Genomic DNA, 19780 nt, shown 5'->3' with positions numbered 1-19780 from the left:
GCGCCGCAACCACCCCATCAACCCTGCCTTGAGTGTGACAGGGGGCTGTGCCCCAACCCCCCAATCGGCCCTACCCTGAGCGTGACTGGGCGTGGCATCACAACCTCCCGATTGCCCTGCTCTGTGCATGACAGGGGGTGGCGCCCCAATTCCCCAATCGGCCCTACGCTGAGCCCAACCAGGGTGCTGCACCTAGGGATTAGGCCTGCCCTCTGCCACCCGGGAGCAGGCCTAAGCCAGCAGGTCGTTATCTCCCAAGGGGTCCCAGACTGCGAGAGGGCACAGGCCGGGCTGACGGACCCTCTCCTCCCCCCAAGTGCACAAATTTTTGTGCACCGGGCCTCTAGTTATAATAGAGCATGGGGCAAAAGTATGTTTACAGTTGTTTGTATAGCACTGTGCATAATTTTAATAACATTTCCCTCCAAAAAAAAGAGAAAATGAGTGATTTCTATTTTGTTAAATTTATTTACTATGATTTATAAATGTATGCTAGATTTCATAAATTTCCACCGTAATAAAGGTATAATCTTTTATTTTTATTTTAAAAATGTTATTATATTTATTGGGGTGACATTGGTTAGTAGGGTTTATAGGTGTCACGTGTACATTTCTATGATACATGTTCTGTATATTGCATGTGTGCCTACCACCCAAAGTCAAAACATCTCCCGTCACCATATATTAGGCCCATTCCACCTCCTACCCCCCTCCCCAACCCTTTCCCACTGGTAATCACCATACTGTTGCCGTATCTATGAGTTTCAGTTTTATATCCCACATTTGAGTAAAATCATATGGCTCTTAGCTTTTTCTTGTTGACTTATTTCACTTAGCATAATATGCTCAAGGTCCACCCATTTGTCGCAAATGGAAAAGTGTTGTCTTTTCTTACGGCTGGATAGTATTCCATAGTATGTATGTACCACATCTTCTTTATCCAATCCTCTATGGAAGGACACTTTGGCTGTTTCCATGTCTTGACCACTGTGAATTATGTTGCAATGATCATAGGGGTGCATGCATCTTTGGGAACACATGTTTTTTAGATTTGGGGTAGATAGATACACAGGAGAGGGATTGCTGGGCCATATGGTAACTCTATTCTTAATTTTTTGAGGAAGTGAAAGACTATTTTCCATAGTGGTTATACCAGTTTACATTCCCACCAGCAGTGAATGAGGGTTCCCTTCTGTCTTGTTGCTAATAGCAATTCTAATAGGTGTGAGGTGGTATCTCATTGTAGTTTTGACTTGCATTTCTGTAATAGCTAGTGAAGTTGAACATCTCATATATCTGATGAACGTTCACATGTCTTCTTGGGAGAGGTGTCTGTTCAGGTCTTTTACCCGTTTTTTTCATTGGATTGGTTGCTTGCTTGATGTTGAGTATTATGAATACTGTATATATTTTGGATGTTAAACCTTTTTAGTAGCTGTTGTTTGCAAATATCTCCCACTTAGTCTGTTGCCTTTTTGTTTTGTTGTTGGTTTCGTTGCTGTGCAGAAGTTTTTTATTTGATATAGTCCCATACGTTAATTTTTTCCTTTATTTCCCTTGCTTTTGGGGTCAAATTCATAAAATGTTCTCAATGACTAAGGACCATAAGTTCAGTACCGACACTTTCTTCAATGTAACTTATTGTTTCAGATATCATATTTACTAGTGGGTATTTGAGCTATTTTAAATTAATTTTTGTTCGTGGGGACAAACTGTAATCTAGTTTCATTCTTTTGAATGTGGCTTTCCAAATCTCTCAGTACCATTTATTGAAGGGGCTTTTTTCTCTCCATCGTGTGTTTTTGGCTTGTCTGTCAAAAATTATCTGCCCATATACATGTGGTTTTATTTCTGAGCTCTCAATTCTGTTCCATTGGTCTGTGTGTCTGTTCTGCCAGTAACATGTTGTTTAAATTATCATAACTGTGTAGTGTAATTTGAAGTTAGGTAGTGTGATAGCTCAGGCTTTATTTTTCCCCCTCAGGATTGCTTTGGCTACTCGGGGTCTTTTGACCCCAAATGACATTGGAGTTTGAAAATGATTGCATTAAATATGTATATTGCTTTGGGTAATATGGCCATTTTGACTATGTTAATTCTTCCAATCCATGAATATGAAATATATTTCCATGTTGTGTCTTTTTTTAAATTTTTTTAAATATATTTTATTGATTTTTTACAGAGAGGAAGGGAGAGAGATAGAGAGTCGGAAACATTGATGAGAGAGAAACATCGACCAGCTGCCTCCTGCACACCTCCCACTGGGGATGTGCCCGCAACCCAGGCACATGCCCCTGACCGGAATCGAAGCCGGGACCCTCCAGTCCGCAGGCCGACGCTCTATCCACTGAGCCAAACCGGTTTCGGCCATGTTGTGTCTTTTTAACTCTATTTTAGTAATGCTTTATAGTTTTAGTATATATTCCTAGCCATTTTATTATTTTGGTTCCACTTGGAAAATTAATTATTTTTTTTGTTTTTGAAATTTCATTTTAGTGTATGAGAAAGAAGTGGATTTTCATGCATTGATGTTGTTTCCTGCAACTTTACTGTATTTGTCTGTTGTTTCTGAGAGTTTTTGATGGTCTTCAGGGTTTTCTATGTACAGAATAATGGCACCTACAAAATGTGACATTTATATTTCTTGATTCCCAGCATCCAAGCATTCCATTTCTTTCTCTTGCCTTACTGCTCTAGCTAAGAGTTCCAGAATTTTAAGAGTGCTGAGAGTGGACATCTTTATCTTGTTCCTGATTTTAGAAGAAAAGCTTTCAATTTTTCATTATTGAGTGTGATACTGGCTGAGGTTTTGTCAAATATGGCTTTTATTATGTTGAGATAATTTCCTTCTGTATCCATTTTATTAAGTATTTTAATTATATATGGATGCTGTATCTTATAAAATGTTTTTTAAGTATCTATTGTTAAGATGACATGATTTTTTTTTAAAATATATTTTATTGAATTTTTACAGAGAGGAAGGGAGAGAGATAGAGAGTTAGAAACATCGATGAGAGAGAAACATCGATCAGCTGCCTCTTGCACATCTCCCACTGGGGACGTGCCCGCAACCCAGGTACATGCCCTTGACCGGAATCGAACCTGGGACTCCTCAGTCCGCAGGCCGACGCTCTATCCACTGAGCCAAACCGGTTTCGGCAAGATGACATGATTTTTATCGTTTATTTTCTCAATGTGGTAAATTACATTGATTTGCATATGTTGAGCTATCTTTGTATCCCTGGAATGAACCCTACTTGATTGTGATCATACTATTTTTTAATGTATTGTTGTATTTGATTTGCTAGTATTTTGTTTAGATTTTTTTTACATCTGCATTCATCAGATATACTGGTTTTTAGTGTTCATTTTTGTGTGTGTTATCCTTGCCATGTGTTGGTATCATGGTTATGTTGGCCTCATAAAATGTGTTAGGAAGCATTAGCTTTTCTTCAATTTTTTAAAGAGTTTGACAAAAGGTTTCAAATCTTCTTTGAATGTTTAATAGAACTCATGTTGATCATTCTACTTAGATTTTTCCAATTTTTCATGACTCAGTCTAGGAAGGTTATATATTTCTAGGAACTTATCATTTCTTCTAGTATATTGAAATTGATGGCACATAGTCTTTCATAGTATTCTAATACAGTCCTTTGTATATATCTGATGCCTGTGGTGACTTCTCCTCTTTCATTTCTGATTTTATTTATATGGGTCTTTTTTTTTTCTTAGTGAGTCTACCCAGATAGACTCTTTTTGTATTATTTTTTTTGTATACTCTTTTTGTTCTCTATTTCATTCAATCCTGCTCTTCCTTTCTTCTGCCGACTTGGGTTAATTTTGTTTTCCTTTTTTTAGTTCTTTAAGATGTAATGTTGGGTTGTTTACTTGGGATTTCTTTTGTTTCTTGAGATAGGACTGTATTGATATAAACTTCTCTCTTATTATTGCTTTCACTGCATCCTAGAAGTTTTGATATATCATGGTGTCATTCTCATTTGTCTCTATATAACTTTTGATCTCACCTTTTATTCTTTCTTTGACCCAGTCACTTTTTTAGTAATGTGTTGTTAAATCACGTATTTGTGGGTTTCTTTTTTTTATTTTTGCAGTTGATTTCTAATTTCAAGACATGTGGTCAGAGAATATGCTTGATATAATTTCAATCTTCTTGAATATATTCAGGCTAGTTTTGTGACCCAGCATATGGTCTGTCCTTGATAATGTTTCATATGTGCTGGAGAAGAGTATATAATCTGATGTTCTGGGATGAAAGGCTCTAAAATGTCAATTATGTTATTTTTGGTGTAATATGTCATTTAAGGCCAATATTTCTTTATTAATTTCTGTTTAGATGATTTATCTAGAGCTGCCAATGATCTATTAAGGCCCACATCTATGATTGTCTTTTGGTATGTTTTCCACTTTAGTTCTGTGAGTGATTGCTGCATGAATTTCTGTGCTCCCTAATTGGGTACATATATAGTAAGAAGTGCTATGTCTTCTTGATGTAGTGTTTCCTTTATCATTATACAATAGCCATCTTTGTTATCTACTTAACTTTTTTATCTTAAAATCTATTTCATAAGATATAATAATGGCTACCCTGCTTTTCTGTGGATGTTATTTGCTTGAAGAATCATTTCCACTTTTTTACTTTAAATCTACCTTTGTCTTTGCAGCCTAGTTATGGCCCCTGAAGATGGCATGTCATTGGGTTTTGTTTTTTGTCTAATCTGCTACTCTGTGTCTCTTTATTGGTCAGTTCAACCCATTAACATTTTGGGTATTTATTGATACATGAGCATTTTCTATAGCCATTTTTTTCGTTTGTTTTCTGGTAGCTCTGTGTCTGCATTAGTTCTTTTCCTTTATATTTCTGTCTGTTGTTTTTGTTTGGTGATATTCCATACAACTTCCCCCTGTTTCCTCATTTTTAAAGCTATGTGTCTCAATTTGGGGGCTTTGTTCGTAATCACCATTAGCTTTATGAGAAAGAAAGTTTCATAAATACAGTAATTTATATTTCTTTTGAATGCATCCGTTCTAAATGCTCCATTGCAAACGCATCTGATCTCAATGCTCTTTTTATCTGTTTGTTGTCAAAAATTGTCCCTATTTATGCTGTGAGTTTGGTGGTGATCTTACTTGTAGATTTGTGCCCTTTTTTCCCTTTGTTTCAGGTAGAATAAGCTCTTTGATTATTTCCTGCAGTGGCGTTCTTCTGGTAATAGATTCCCTCAGCTTCTGTATGTCTGGAAAAGTCTCTATTCCTTCTTCATAGTTAAAAGATAACTTTACTAGATATATTATTCTTGGCTGGTAATTTGTCACTTTCAGTAGTTTAAATATTTGGATCCACTGTCTTCCGGCTTGTAGAGTTTCTGCTGAGGAGTCTGATGATAACCTGATGGGCTTTCCTTTACAGGTCACTTCCTGATTTCCCTGGCTGTGTGGTAATTTTTCTTTGTCATTGATTTTGACATTTTTAATATAATATGCTTTGGAGGGCCTTTTCGGATTGTAGTAACTAGGTGTTCTGTTTGCTTCCTGTATCGAAGGATCTAGCTCTTTCCATGGGTTTGGGAAGTTCTCAACCACTATTTGCTTGAATAGGTTTGCCATTCCTTTCTCACTCTTCTTCTTCTTCTTCCGGTATGCATATTATTCTTATATTCCTTTTTCTGAATGAATCAGATAGTTTTCATAAAGCTCATTCATTTTTTATACTCAGTTCTTTCTCTTCTTCTCTCTGTATTATTTCTAGATTTCTATCTTCAATATCTCTGATCCTTTCCTCCATTTTGGTTTACTCTATTTCCTATGTCAGAAGTTCATTCCTGATCTCTTATATTGAATTATTCATCAACAGGATTTATATTTGGTTTCTTTTCTTTATGTTTCAATCTCTTTGGCAAAGTACTCATTTTGTTCATTAATTTGTTTTCTGAGTGCATTAAATTGCCTGTCTGTCCTTTCTCACAACTCATTGAGTGTTTGTAGAATTGCATTCCTGAACTCACTGTCATTTATCTCACATATTTCCATGTGTTCTTTCTAGATATTTTTCTTTCTGAGCTGTCTTGCTACATTGGTTATTCATGGTATTTGATAGGTTTGTTCAAAGTTTAGGCATCTTCTGTAAGTATTGGTGGCATTTCTCTAGCAGATTACTAGAAAAAGGTTTTTGTATTATTTTCCAGTAGGTGGCACTGAACCTGACCTTTTTAGCTCTGTGAAGTCTCAAAACTGACCTTGGCTGTCCTCAGAATAGCCACAATGCTTGGCGGTGAGGTGGGGTTTGTTTTATCCTTTCAGTAATGGTGACCTCAGACATCGATAAAGTCCCTCTCCATGTGCCCCAAACAAGGATCAGTCACAGAGTACCGTTTTGCTTGGGGGAAATAGTGATTCTGTAGTAATAATTCTTGAGTTTGCAGATAATGTGCTCTATAACTGAACACTAAGGGCAATGGTAGATGAGTTTAGGGATTCTATGGGTTGTTAGGCTCTATGGCTTCCTTTCTTTGTTTGGAATGCCAGCCATTCTGCAGAAGTACCCACCAGTCTCTCCACTTCTCCCAGCTGAAGGAAACACCTCCCTTCTCCAGCCTGAGTCGGCCATGAGCTCCTGGCTGGGCTGTGTTCATGGCCAGTCTGAGCTCCCCTCCCTTCTCTTCCCCCTAGTTTGTCTCTGTTTGCCCAACTTTAGATGTTTCAATGTGTAGATCTCTCAGGCATGCCTGTGTGTTGAGCAGGGAATCCCTTGTTGAGTTTTAGCTGTTCAACTTGTTGAAATTTCAGAGGGAGAGAACAAGGAGATCTCTCACACCGCCATTCTTCTGAAGTCACTCTTATAATCATTTATAATTTAAAAAACTGCTTAAAAAATCTATTGTAAATCAAAAAATAGGTAAAGTTATGGGTATTAAAATGAAAGAGTCAATTTATTTAATCTACACAACTGAGCCCAATTATTATTAGTATTATTTTAATTTAGATGTTATTATGTCTTTAATGTTTAGGAACTCCACTAATGTAAATTAAAGAAATCAGAGCTTAATATTTAAGGAAAAATGTAATGTCTGCTCCAGAAATTTTACAAACCTGTGTCGTTCATTACATGAATTGCAAGGGGCAGCTGCCATTTCTAGGGCTCAAGGGGATGGATTAGATGTTTCATCCCCTTGAATCCTTGAGCAAGGAGAACTGGAAAGGAAAGGTGAGTATGTGACTCAACAAAAAACTAAGACTCTGAAACATACTCTGCAACAAGATTTCTCCTGACCGTTTTTTCTGAGGGACCATGGAAACTACCCAAGTAACAGCAGTTGGTATTTGTACATGCAAAGTGGCGCTCCTTGCACATCCTTAAAAAGAAAGCAACTGTGGAAAAACGTGAAATTCCGACATCATCCAGTCTTGCCTATGTCCTGGGGTTTCCTTATTGGTCTGTCTGTGATTACTCACCCCTCCTTCCTTTCTTGAACTCCCAACATTCATATGTTGAAGTCTGAAACCCCAGTACTTCGGAATGTGGCTGTGTTAGGAAAGAGGGCCCTTAAAGAGGCAGTTAAGGTAAAATGAGTTCATTAAGGTGAACCCTAGTCTGATATGACTGGTGCCCCATCAGAACTGGAGATAAGGACATAGGCGCACACAGAGGGGAGACCCTGTGAAGACACAGGGAGAAGATACCATCTGTGGCCAAGCAGAGAGGCCTTGGAAGAAACCAGTTTTGCCAATGCCTTAATCTTGGAACACTGGCTTACTGGACAATGAGAAAATAAAGTTTTTGTTTAAGCCTCCCAGCCTGTGCTAGTTTGTTTTGTCAGCCCGAGAAAACTGATACAACTAGCAAGACGTCCTACTCACTGCCTTACAAGAATAAGAAACACTAGCCTTTACCCTTTTCTCTAAGGGTCTCTGACTGGCCCCTGTTTCCTACAGGTTAATAATTGTCCTTGTGCTTCTTGCAATCAGCAATATCTAGGACATTATATATCTACTATTTAATATTCATAACATCTCAATGAGACGGGGATGTTTAATTTCATTGTAGAGCAGCTGAGCGTAATGCAATTGCTCAGTGTCACTGAGAAGTAGTGCCCTAGTGTTGAGGTGACAATTCCATTTCAGTCTTTATTATTCCAACTGTAAGTTGGGTCATTAGGAGTCTTGAAGGGTTTGGAACTGTAGGATTTTGCAAATTAATGAACTACCACTTCAAGGTTTCCCTATTGCTCTACTTACAGACTTATGGATCAGGATAAAGTTGGGCCTGCTGGAAGTTTATGTCAAGGATGGTGGTGAGAAATGGGTCAGGGACCTGTCACCTATTCCCCAAGAACACTCAGTATGGATGTCTTGGAGGTGAACAGACCTGGGGGAGATGCCAGCTCTGACAACTGACCAGCTCTGTTATCTGGCACAGTTTCTCTGAGGCTCAGTCTTTCCCTTTAAAATGAGGATAATAACTATTTTATGGAGGTGTGATGAATAAATGACTGCTGCATATGAAACAGCAGAGTGGCTGATGCAGAGTAAATAGTATTTGTCTATTAGTATCATCTCAGATTACACAGAGACGGTTATTCTTCCAAAAGGCAGAGATCTCACTAAAAAGCCATTAACACTTTCTCACTGACTATAAAATAAAATTGATCTGATTAACTTGAAAGAGTTTAGACTGGGTGAGGTGATAAAAAATCTCATTTACTCTTCATGGAAAAACGAAGATGAAGCTATTCTTATTAGCTCCCTTTCAGAGATGATGGAACTGAAGCTTAGTTAATTCCCAAGGTCATATAGCTGCGAGAGAGTACAGCAAGGTGGCAAGCTCAGGCATGTCTGACACCAGCTTCCACATTTTTTCACAGGTCCTGCAGCCAAAGACTGACTCAAGTCTGTTAACTCCCAGCGCGTCCATATGTCTGTCTTGTTTTCTCAGAGCGCGAGCCAGGGTAGGTGAAGTAGAACTAAGTATTAGCCATAATTTGCCAGGCTCCATCTTCCTGCCTCAAGCCACATGTCACTACACGGTGGGAGTAGGGAACACAGAATTTTCCAGTTCCTCTTTCCACCTGGGTCAGCAGATGGCCCCAAATGGCTTTGGCTGAGAAACATTTGAACATATTTAACATCTTTTCAGAGTCTGCCCTGTAAATAGATAGAATTATATATTGTCTCTCTCATTTTCTTGTACAAAAGTATAATTCACATCTTAAAAGCTAGTAAGGACCTAAGACATTAGCTGTGTTATTTGCCATAAAGGCAACACCATTTCTATTCAGTGATGATTTCTCCTCTCTGGTTGGAAAATTGGCTTTCTTGAGACAAGACATTTAATTCCTTTGAAAATCACAGCAGCATGTCCCTTGGTGGGGAGGGGAGATTAATTTCTTTGACTTTGTGAAAGAGATACAGAATGTATAAATGGAATTAATAAAAATTACTTACCCAAGTTAGATATCCTGTGCTTTCCATTACCGCAATCCCCTTTTCTATTGATGTTAAAATTCTATAATGAAAAATTATGCATCTAGTCCTTGTTTCTACACCCTGATCTCTCCCAGGACTTTCTTTAATCTTTGGGATTCCCAATTTTACTTCACTAAAAAGAGCAATTTGCCCAGGGTACCCCTAATTATGGTAATAATCTGCTCTGGATTTCAGACATCCAATTACTGATATTTCTCTTTATGTTCCTTCAGCAAGCAAAGGACATGAAAAGCCAACACATACGGGATCCCCACTTTTAAACTTCGGGAGTGATGCTTAGCATTCTGGAATTCAGTGTTAGCCCTGGACTGCCCAAACTGGTCCCTCAGCCCAGGCTCCTTCTCCAGCCCTTCATGGAAGGTCTTGCTTCTGTGCATTATCACCCGTGGGGGTCTGCTGAGCCAGCCCCTCCCAAATCAGCTTAGTCCATCTGTCTCCCCTCCAGTGTGGACTCTCAACCGCATTTGGTCCCTTCCTCGCACTCAGGAATTTCAGAATTTCATTTGCTTCTCTTTCATCCACCCTTCCCATACACTTTATCATCTTCTTTGTGCCAGGCATTGTGTTTGGTGCCAGGAATAGACACAGGGCTCAACGACGTAGACAGAGATCTTATTCTCAGCCAGCTCCTGCTGCAGCCATAGAGAGATGGAAAGGCCTGGCCCTCTTGCAGAGCAGGAAGGAACGGGGAAGAAGCAGAAAGGAGAAAAGGTAAAAACTTTCCTCCTAAAATAGACAAAGGACTTTAAAAAAATTATGAAAATTATATTTAAGCATATAGTCTCTGCTCAGTGTTTTGGGATATATTTTCATCATGTGCATAACATAGGATCAATACCTCCAGCCAAAGCAACTCACACCATAGCCCTGGTCTGGACTATTGTGTTTATTTCCCCAATAATTACATATGATCCTTTCTTCAGAGACAGTGGGGGCAGGGAAAGTACCCCCAAAAGGCTTCCTGCAGCCATGTCAAAATTTCCACGCTCCAGCTTGGCCGCTCCTGACTACTCCATCGGGACTCCCTGTTAGGCACTGAGCTACCATGGGCTTTCCGACAGAAAGACCTGGCTGTTACTCCTCACTGCACCTCTTTAATGAACACCTCCATGCTTTAATTTCTTCACATTAAACGCGTATGTGGAGAAGGTATATACTTTACAGTACTGTTGTAAAATTTAAATGATATAATGTATGTAAAAATCTTTGAGAAGTTAATATATATGAATATTATTTCTATATAGTCTGACTTTCAAAAAGTCAAAATCTGTGTATTTTCTTAACAGGAAAAATCACCTGCTTTTCAAAATTTGCTATTTTCTTGACTTGCTATCCAGCTCATGTTTGAAGCCTTGAGATTGATGTTTGAGATAGAAACTCTCTGTTTCTCTGTCTCATCCTAGTTACTAGCAGATTTCCCCTCCCTTCTTTTTTTTTATTATTATTTTTTCCCTTAACTGTTCTCATTTTCCCTCGTGGAAAATCTGGTAACCCCCCCTTTAATCATGGCAATTAAGTCCCAGTAAAATATTTCTATGTTTGGAATGCAGAGTAACCTCATATTCTTTATGCAAGTGAGAGTATAAATTACAGTCTAAAATATTCATTAATTAAAAAGTCATTGTATCAATTTTTAAAAGTCAATGTTTTTAACAACTTTTTATTCCAGGAAATTATAAGCTCATATATATGAAGCATTTATTACAAATTTAATTTTCAAATAACCATAACACATCAATTTGACACTTTTTATTTTTCATAAGCGGTAAATATAATAGAATGCATAATAAATTCACAGAATGTTAAACCCAACTTGGTACTTCGGAACCACAAACCCTTCATTAAATTCAAGAAAGGACAATATCTACATTTAATCATTCATTGTCTGAGTCTGAATATGTATCAAGGAATTCCTAGACCAGTGAGTTTCAAAGGACCCTAAAGCTCTTTCTATTCTGGACAGATGGGAAGTGGTGCTTATGCGCGTTTGTGCGCCTGCCCCACTCTGGATCCGTGGTCGGCAAACTGCGGCTTGCGAGCCACATGCGGCTCTTTGGCCCCTTGAGTGTGGCTCTTCCTAAGCCTTAGGAGTACCTTAATTAAGTTAATAACAATGTACCTACCTACATAGTTTAAGTTTAAAAAATTTGGCTCTCAAAAGAAATTTCAATCGTTGTACTGTTGATATTTGGCTCTGGTGACTAATGAGTTTGCCGACCACTGCTCTGGACCTTTTACCATCGTTCCAGACATCCCATTGTTTCTCTTCATGCTCCTTCAGTGGGCAAAGAAGACCATGAAAAGCCAATGCTTACGGGATCCCTACTTTTGAACTTTGGGAGTGATGCTTAAGCATTCTGGAATTCAGTGTTAACCCTGGATTTCCCACACTGGTTTCTCAGAGCATGGCCTCCTGTAGTCCTCTAGCAACCTTGTCCTAAAGGTGTTAATGTACCCACTTAGGATAAGGAGTACATGGTCCTCAAAGTGAACATTCTCTCTCATTACTAGTAAATGGCAGAAAGAGGTTCGTATGCTAACTATCCGGTGACCAAGTTGGTTTTTGTGAGTCTAACCAGTATGCCCTTCATAGAAATGCAGAAAAATGAGTGTTTAAAATGCTTTCTGTAAAGCATGACACTGCATCCTTGGAAGCAAGCATTTAGTATGAGGCAGTCCTTAATGCAGGGCCCAGCTCTGCTTGGGCACTTTAGGGACAGAGTACTTCAATTTCCTTCCTTGTTTTCCATCTGCCTGGTGTTTGCAAAGCAGAACTGATATAAATGGAAGAGTTCTGGGCCGTTCAATTAGATTTCCTGCACCACTGGCCCGACCATTTCTCCTTGGTCTTATCTGAGTTGGTGGCAGATGTGTAGCATGTCCAAAGGCATTTCCAAATTAAGAAGGGACACATATTGAATGTTGGTTAATAGGGTCATGATATGTAAAATTGTGAAATGGAAGTCACTGTAAGAGCAACTCTGATGCAAAAGGGACAGTGCAAATGCGCATTTCAAATGTTCTTATTGTGATATGTTTGGGCCCAGAAGACAAGAATGACAGAGAAACTATAGTTTGTCAAACATACAGTGAAAATGATGGTCTTCCTGCTACATGATAAACACCATGGTTAGGCTGATTGGATTAGATTCTGCCTTTTGCCATTCACTGGGCTTTTTCTTACCATCCCAACTTGATAATAGAGCTGAGTCTGATGATTGTGGAGAAGGAGCCACTGGTGTTACTGAGGCTGATGCGTTATCATTCAGTGAGCCTTACCATCATTGGTTGACTTCATGAATCAGCTAATAGAAAAAGAGATCCTTGCAAATTATAGAGAATTAATATTTATCAATTGATTAGATATTTGGGGGGTATCAGGGAGAGCGTTTTATTTTATTTTTTTAATTTATTGAATTGATTGAGGTGACATTGGTTAAGCCTATATAATTAAAGCCTAATATGCTAAGTGTCCAGTCATCTGGTCGGCTGTTCAACCAATCAAAGCGTAATATACTAATGATATGCTAAGGCCACTCAACCACTCGTTATGACATGCACTGACCACCAGGGGGCAGATGCTCCAACCAGTAAGTTAGCTTGCTGCTGGGGTCCTGCCGATCTGGATTGAGTGAGATGGGCCAGACACACCCTGAGCCCTCCCACGGTCCCTCCCTGGCTGGCCAACCTCCTGCATCCCTCCCCGGCCCCAATTGTGCACCGGTGGGGTCCCTCAGACTGGCCTGTACCCTCTCACAATCTGGGACCCTTCAGGGGATGTCAGAGAGCCGGTTTCGGCCTGATCCCACAGGCCAGGCTGAGGGACCCCACTGGCACACAAATTTATGCACCAGGCTTCTAGTACAATTATGTAAGTTTCAGGTGTGCGATTCTCTAATACATCATCTGTATATTGCACTGTGTGTTCACCACCCCAAGTGACGATATTGTTGACAGACTTTCGCAGTGTTCTGTTTGAGGTTATTCAGTGCCCCTGTGGATAATATACTCAGGGCATGAACCCTACACATGATGGACATCTGAATGTGCCGTGGTGAAGGATAGAATCCAGGACAGGTGTCCTTACTGACCAAAAAGGTTGTTTTGGAAGCTGATTGATGGTCTGACCTCCTGAAATCACCCACAGTCTCCATCATTGTCAGGGGTGCGTGCAAAAAGCAGGCCTGGCAGACATCTGGTCCTGCCCAAAAAATCCATTGAGGCATTTGGTTCATGTCAAAATATCCTTAAATTTGGTCTTGTCAAAAACATTCATACTTAGAAAGCTTCCCTGGGTCAAATACCCCTTAACATTGTTGATACTTTTGGTTTACAGGATTAATGCACTAAAATGCTCTCATTTGTTATTGCTTTAGGAACTGTGCTGAATAGATTGCCAATAACCTTTCCTGCCTGGGTAGCCTAACTGGTAACAGCTTATGTCAAGGACCAAATATCAGGGACATTTTGACATGGACCACATGTCTCCGTGAAGGTTTTGGACAGGACACAATGTCTGCTAATCAAGGCAGGAATAAGGAACTATCTCCATGCATATGGGTCCTTTAGAAAACTCTTTTTGCTGTAATTGGGAATTAACTTGAGCAAAGAACATTAACTTTAGATTAAAAGAGTTGTATGAGATATTATAAATAATTTCATCCAATGCTCGAGTCACATCTCCACCCACCCCACGCAGGATAACATTTATTCCCAAAATATTGATTTTTACATCATCCAATTGACTTGACATCATCCCATTCCTGACTTGAGAGAGTGAAGAGAAAAGGCCTTCCCAGTCTCATTGCTTGAGACATCTTTTCTGCCCGGTTCTGCCAGGACTGGGAAGTTCTCTATCAGACTCGAGGTTGGCCCACTGATGTCAGCTGTACCAGCTTCTTGGCATATTTCATTCCATATATTATTTGTTTGTTTGTTTTTTTACCAGGAAACTTGAGAAAGACAGAAGACAATTTATAGACTGATTTAGTTACTCTTTAGTCATACTGCTTTTCATTGTAGTTTAAATAGGTCTACTGTGGTTATTTTTTATTATTTAAAAAAACCTTTTAAAATATTTTTATTGATTTCAGAGAGGAAGGGGAGGAAAAGAGAGATTGAAACATCAATAATGAGAGAGAATCATCAATTGGCTGCCTCCTGCACACCCCACACTAGGGATTAAGCCTACAAACCAGGCATGTGCCCTGACCAGGAATCGAACTGTAACCTCCTGGTTTATAGGTCAACATCAACCACTGAGCCATGCCCGCCAGGCAACTATGGTTATATTTTAATACAACTGCTCCTGACAAAAGTTCTGGCTGGTTTTGGAAAGATGAATAAAATAAAAATGAGGAGCCCCGGTAGTCCTTTTTGACTCTGCCAGGAGCCAGGCTTTGCCTCCAGCGGTGCACTCCCAGCATGGTTACCCCCTGCACATGCTCAGTGCAGTCGGCAGGCAGGGCACAGAGGCTGGAGATGCCTGACTTCTCCATTTAAATAAATCATGTTGAGCAAAACACCAGGTATTTGAGCATATCCGTTGCATCCTCCATGCCCAGTAGTAATTTCACAAAATTACTCGGAATCTATTTCGAGGTAAACTTGGCATTTAAATGAGGTGGTTGTAATTAGCATCTTGACTGCATGAAGTTAACAGTGTGAAAAGCAAGGACAGGGGAAAAAATTACACTGGCTCATTTTTGCTGTAGAATAAAAAATAAAATGAATAAAAAGGTAAGACAGTGGAAAAAAAAAACCCACACACAATTTGAAGATGGCATGCAATTTCTTGGATTCAAAATGATAAACTTTATCACATATTCAAATCATTATAAACCAAAAAATCTTTTAAAGTTTCTTTACCAGAACATTCACAAAATTTACCTTTCTCCTCCAGAGAGGCCCACAGTGTCCTGCTCTTGAAATTATTCTAACGTAAGTGCCAAATGCATCCTCACACACATCCCTCTTTCCATTAAAAAATGTGTTAATGTCAAGTTTTATATTTAATTTTTATATGAACTCACCAATTCAGATTAAAGATTAAATTTTATCCATCATTCACACTGAGGTGCAAACCTCACTTCTAGGTTATCTAAGGATGATCTTAGCCCCAATAGGTGGGGCTCCTGTTGGCTTCTCCTCATCCCTGGTGGTGCCACTGCCCAGAGCTAAGAGAAGTTTGGATATTGACTTTCTTGCAGGAAAAGGTTGCTCCACATGCGTTCTGCTTCAAGCTCATGTGTAACATCTTGTTGACTCCTACACACCTCTGGGCGGCGCTCAGAAGTGGTGACCCTGTGCAGAGCAGTGCCGAGTCGCTGTCATTTCAGGAACAGTGAAGGCAATGGGCGTGTGAGTGCCGGGGTGCATCAGTCACCACTGATTGGAACAGCTCCTCTATGGAAGCAGGGTTAGAATTAATTTGTACAAGAAAAACAAGAGAAAGACGGGCTGCCCTCAATACTAAAAACATAAAATGGTCATGGAATGTGCTGGAAAGAGCACAGGACTTTATGTACAACACCTGATCCTGAGCCAGGACCTGCTGCCGCTGCTGCCTTTCCGTTGCCTTTCTTAGCCTCTTTGAAATGTACTTCCTTGCCTGTTAAAGAAGAATAGCAATATCTCTTTTTTTGACATTGGGAAGAATAACAATAATGAAAGATAAAACATTTAGCGTGCCTACAACATGGGGAAGGGGTTCTGGGGATTAGCCTAGGCCATGCAGCCTGTTTCTGGGAATGTTAAGTGGGAAATCAAAATGACAATAAACCTATACAATTGTTTCCAGCCTCGGGACTTTATGAGAAATGCAAAATATGTATAATTTTCCTCATAGTCACATGATTACTGAATTGAGTAAGTTTCCTTGGTGTAGATTTTAGGAAATTGGAGCTGGAAATATAAAAATAAATTGAGTGATGTGTGCATTTTAATGTTACCTTCTGAAAATGATTTCTTAACTTATATGAATGAGTATAATCGTCAAGCACATGGACACGAATCTGGTCAGTGAAAAAGATAGTGTTGCAAGTGTGTAATTTCTTAAATGAAACACTCACCTCTGAGCAGAAGAAACAGGAGAGACATAAATCTTCACCCACAGTAGAACTTTTCACTTTCCATAGCAGCTGCACTGGCAATGGGCTTCCTCATGTGGTAATGAACTACTCCGGGTAAATGCAGGAGTTGGTTCAAGATTAGTTGAGCAATCCCTGGTGGGGATGCTGCAAAGAGCTCCCCCATCCATATCAGGGAATAAGTGGGTATTAAAATTTCCCCTCTATTGTGATTCCATTAAACTGCAGGACTTAAATACAGGGAGTAGTAGAGAGGTGTTTATGGCTGATTATATTTAAAACTGAGGGAATCCTGACAGGAGCCTTGATCATGGAGACAGAAAACAGAATAAAATGCTGTTCTCAGGAATGGCTTTGCCTCCTGGGTCATCTCAAACTAATTTCCTCTTCCAGCGAAGAGAAATGGGGTTTAAGGTTTTTACTAGTATGTCGGGGACCAACGGAAGATGTGCTTTTGTAAGGTTCTGGAGAAATGACATCAAAGGGAACCTACAGAGCAGGAGCCATGGTTCACCCTTTTCACCAGCAAAAAAGTGGAGGGGAGGTAGCTGTCAGCAACCAGCCCTCAGCCCCAGGCAGGGAGTGTGGATTCCTGGGCGGGGCAAAGGCCAGGACTAAGGCTGGGCCTATTCCAGGACATGTCTCAACAAAAGGATTTGAACTTTCAATATCAAATTAACTAGGAATAAGTATAAATAAGAAGCAAATGGGAAGTAAAAAGTCAGAGAAAAGCAAATTAAGAGGTAATTTTAAGGACTACTAACAATATGAAAACCTTCTCAACATAGGATTGTACAGCCAGACCACAGGATGAGACAAGAGAAATTGTTTCCACGTTGCTCTGTTGTGTGTGTGTGTGTGTGTGTGTGTGTGTGTGTGTGTGTGTGTGTTTTCCTAAATAGACTAAGGATAACTCATAAGTCATTTGGACAAAAAAGAAAAGTAGAAAGAGGACATGTCAGTTATAGCCCTCTCACCGGAACAGAGCAACTGTTCATACATGGGCTAGTTGTTGCACGACTTGTCTTCAAAGTAAGAACTTTGAGTTAAAAATGTTTAATGTCAGGTTTTATATTTAATTTTCATATGAACTCACCAATTCAGATTGTTAGTGTTAGTAGCTAGAAAAGGAAAGAGGCAAAGGGAATCAGACATTATTGCTCATAAAGGGCTGGGGACCATGAGCCTGTTTGCTTCACCACAAAGCTACAGCTGCACACACATTCCAGGGGATCACAGCATTGCCCCCACCAAGGATTCATAAGCCTCCCATGCCCTCTGTGGTACCCAGGTTGTTGGGGGAGAGGTGCAGGGAGCAGGGGGAGGTAGGCACATGCACAATAGAAGCACATGGCACAGGGGAAGGTGCTTCAGCACAGAGGCCCGTCAGTCTAACCTGGAAAAGGGATCATTGGTGGAGGATGGAACTATCAGAAGCCCAGAAGCCCTGAAAGCTTGGGAGATTGATTGGTTATTTTGAAAAAGCTCCTGGTTCTTCCCAAGTCCAAGATAATATAATCCTCAGGGATCAAAAAAATGATTCTCTCTCATCATTGATGTTTCTATCTCTCTCCCTCTCCCTTCCTCTCTGAAATCAGTAAAAATGTGTGCGTTTTTTTTAAATGTCATGGCAATGGCTGAAAGAGACCTGGTTGTTTTAACCAGTCAACAAGACACTTGTGATTACAAAGGTTAATAGTAGCAACACTCCCAATTTCCACACCATGTTTAAAAGTGAAATTGATTATTCATTGCACATTACATCTAGATTGGAGACTTAGAATTAGTCTAAAAATGTTTATCTTACTTATAACAATCCTAGAGGCCTGGTGCATAAAATTCATGCAGGGGGGTGGTGGGGGACGGGTGTTCCTCAGCCCAGCCTGCACCCTCTCCAATCTGGGACCCCTTGAGGGATGTTCAATTGCCCTTTTAGGCCCAGTGGGATTGGGCCTAAATGGGCAGTCAGACATTCCTCTCACAATTCAGGACTGCTGGCTCCCAATCACTTGCCTGCCTGCCTGATTGCCCCTAATGGCTTCTACCTGCCAGCTTGATCCCCCTAACCACTCCCCTGCCAGCCTGATTGATGCCTAACTGCTCCCCTGCTGGCCCCCAACTGCCCTCCTTTGCAGGTCTGATCACCCACAACTGCCCTCCCCTGCCAGCCATCTGTGGTGGCCATCTTGTGGTGGCCATCTTGTGTCCACACGGGGGTGGACATCTTGTGTGTTGGAGTGATGGTCAATTTGCATATTACCTCTTTATTATATAGGAGGATGGGTGTTATGAGCCATTTACTTTATAACTTGCAATTCATAATGGGTCCTTGAAATGCTTGCCTTTTAATCACATGAAAGAACACAGTTTCCACTGGCAACAATCAATGGTTATTTTAGCCTGTTAAAAATACAACTGTAATAACTATACATTATTCCTTAACTGTATACACATTATTGTATTTTCCCATCTTCCCGGTGTTGGACAGAGAGGTTTGCTGCCATTATTTTTACCATTGACAAAAACTAGAAAGTGCATTTTTGTTTACAGAGCTATTTTTTATTCCTTAAATTATACTACTAGCAACATAATTATTGGGTACGAATATAATCCAGGTTTTGATGTATAATGTTATGATCAGTTTTCCACTTGTACTCAGATGAGCAAATCCAGTGTGTGCCTGTTTAGTGATTCTCCAAGGCAAGATTTCAGTCGTTACTATGACCTTCCCTTCAGGAGACATTATGGGAATTAGTTACTAATCTGCCTCCTGAGAAAGAGAACACAGGGTACTTTGCAGGAAACTGCTAATTAATCCTCCTGACTCCCTAGTGAGAGTGGGATGCAGGAGCATCACCACCCAAATTCCACAGATTCCGGAGAGATCATTATGATTTCTTCCAAATGTGGCCTCGCTGACTGCTGAGGTTTCCGAGAAGGTCCCGGGCCTCTGCATCTACAATGCCCAGGGTCTCTCTGTGAGCACATCGATGCCCTGGGTTCTAGTCTGGGACTCCACCCTGTGTGTTCTCCAGGCAAAACCTTTTTGTGAATGACTTCCCCACAATAAAGATAATGATGGAACTTACAGAATCAAGACCATGTTTAAAAGTTATGTCTCACTTCCCTTCAGCTTGTGGCTGTGGGCATTTGATGGTGGGCATCACCAGAGGCCTTCAGCGTTCCTTAGC

General features: G+C 40.1%; 1 protein-coding gene across 1 annotated transcript in view; it reads left to right on the top strand.

Annotated features, from left to right (window-relative positions):
- The window catches only part of NRG3 (neuregulin 3), a 1107294-nt gene that overhangs the window by 732064 nt on the left and 355450 nt on the right, over positions 1–19780 (top strand). The gene's annotated exons all lie outside the window — the stretch shown is intronic.

The sequence above is a fragment of the Myotis davidii genome, unplaced genomic scaffold (assembly GCF_000327345.1).
Source record: "Myotis davidii unplaced genomic scaffold, ASM32734v1 scaffold112, whole genome shotgun sequence".
Classification (NCBI taxonomy): Eukaryota; Metazoa; Chordata; class Mammalia; order Chiroptera; family Vespertilionidae; genus Myotis; species Myotis davidii.
The sequence above is the reverse complement of the archived record's forward strand: the minus strand, read 5'-3'. Positions and strand labels throughout refer to the sequence as shown.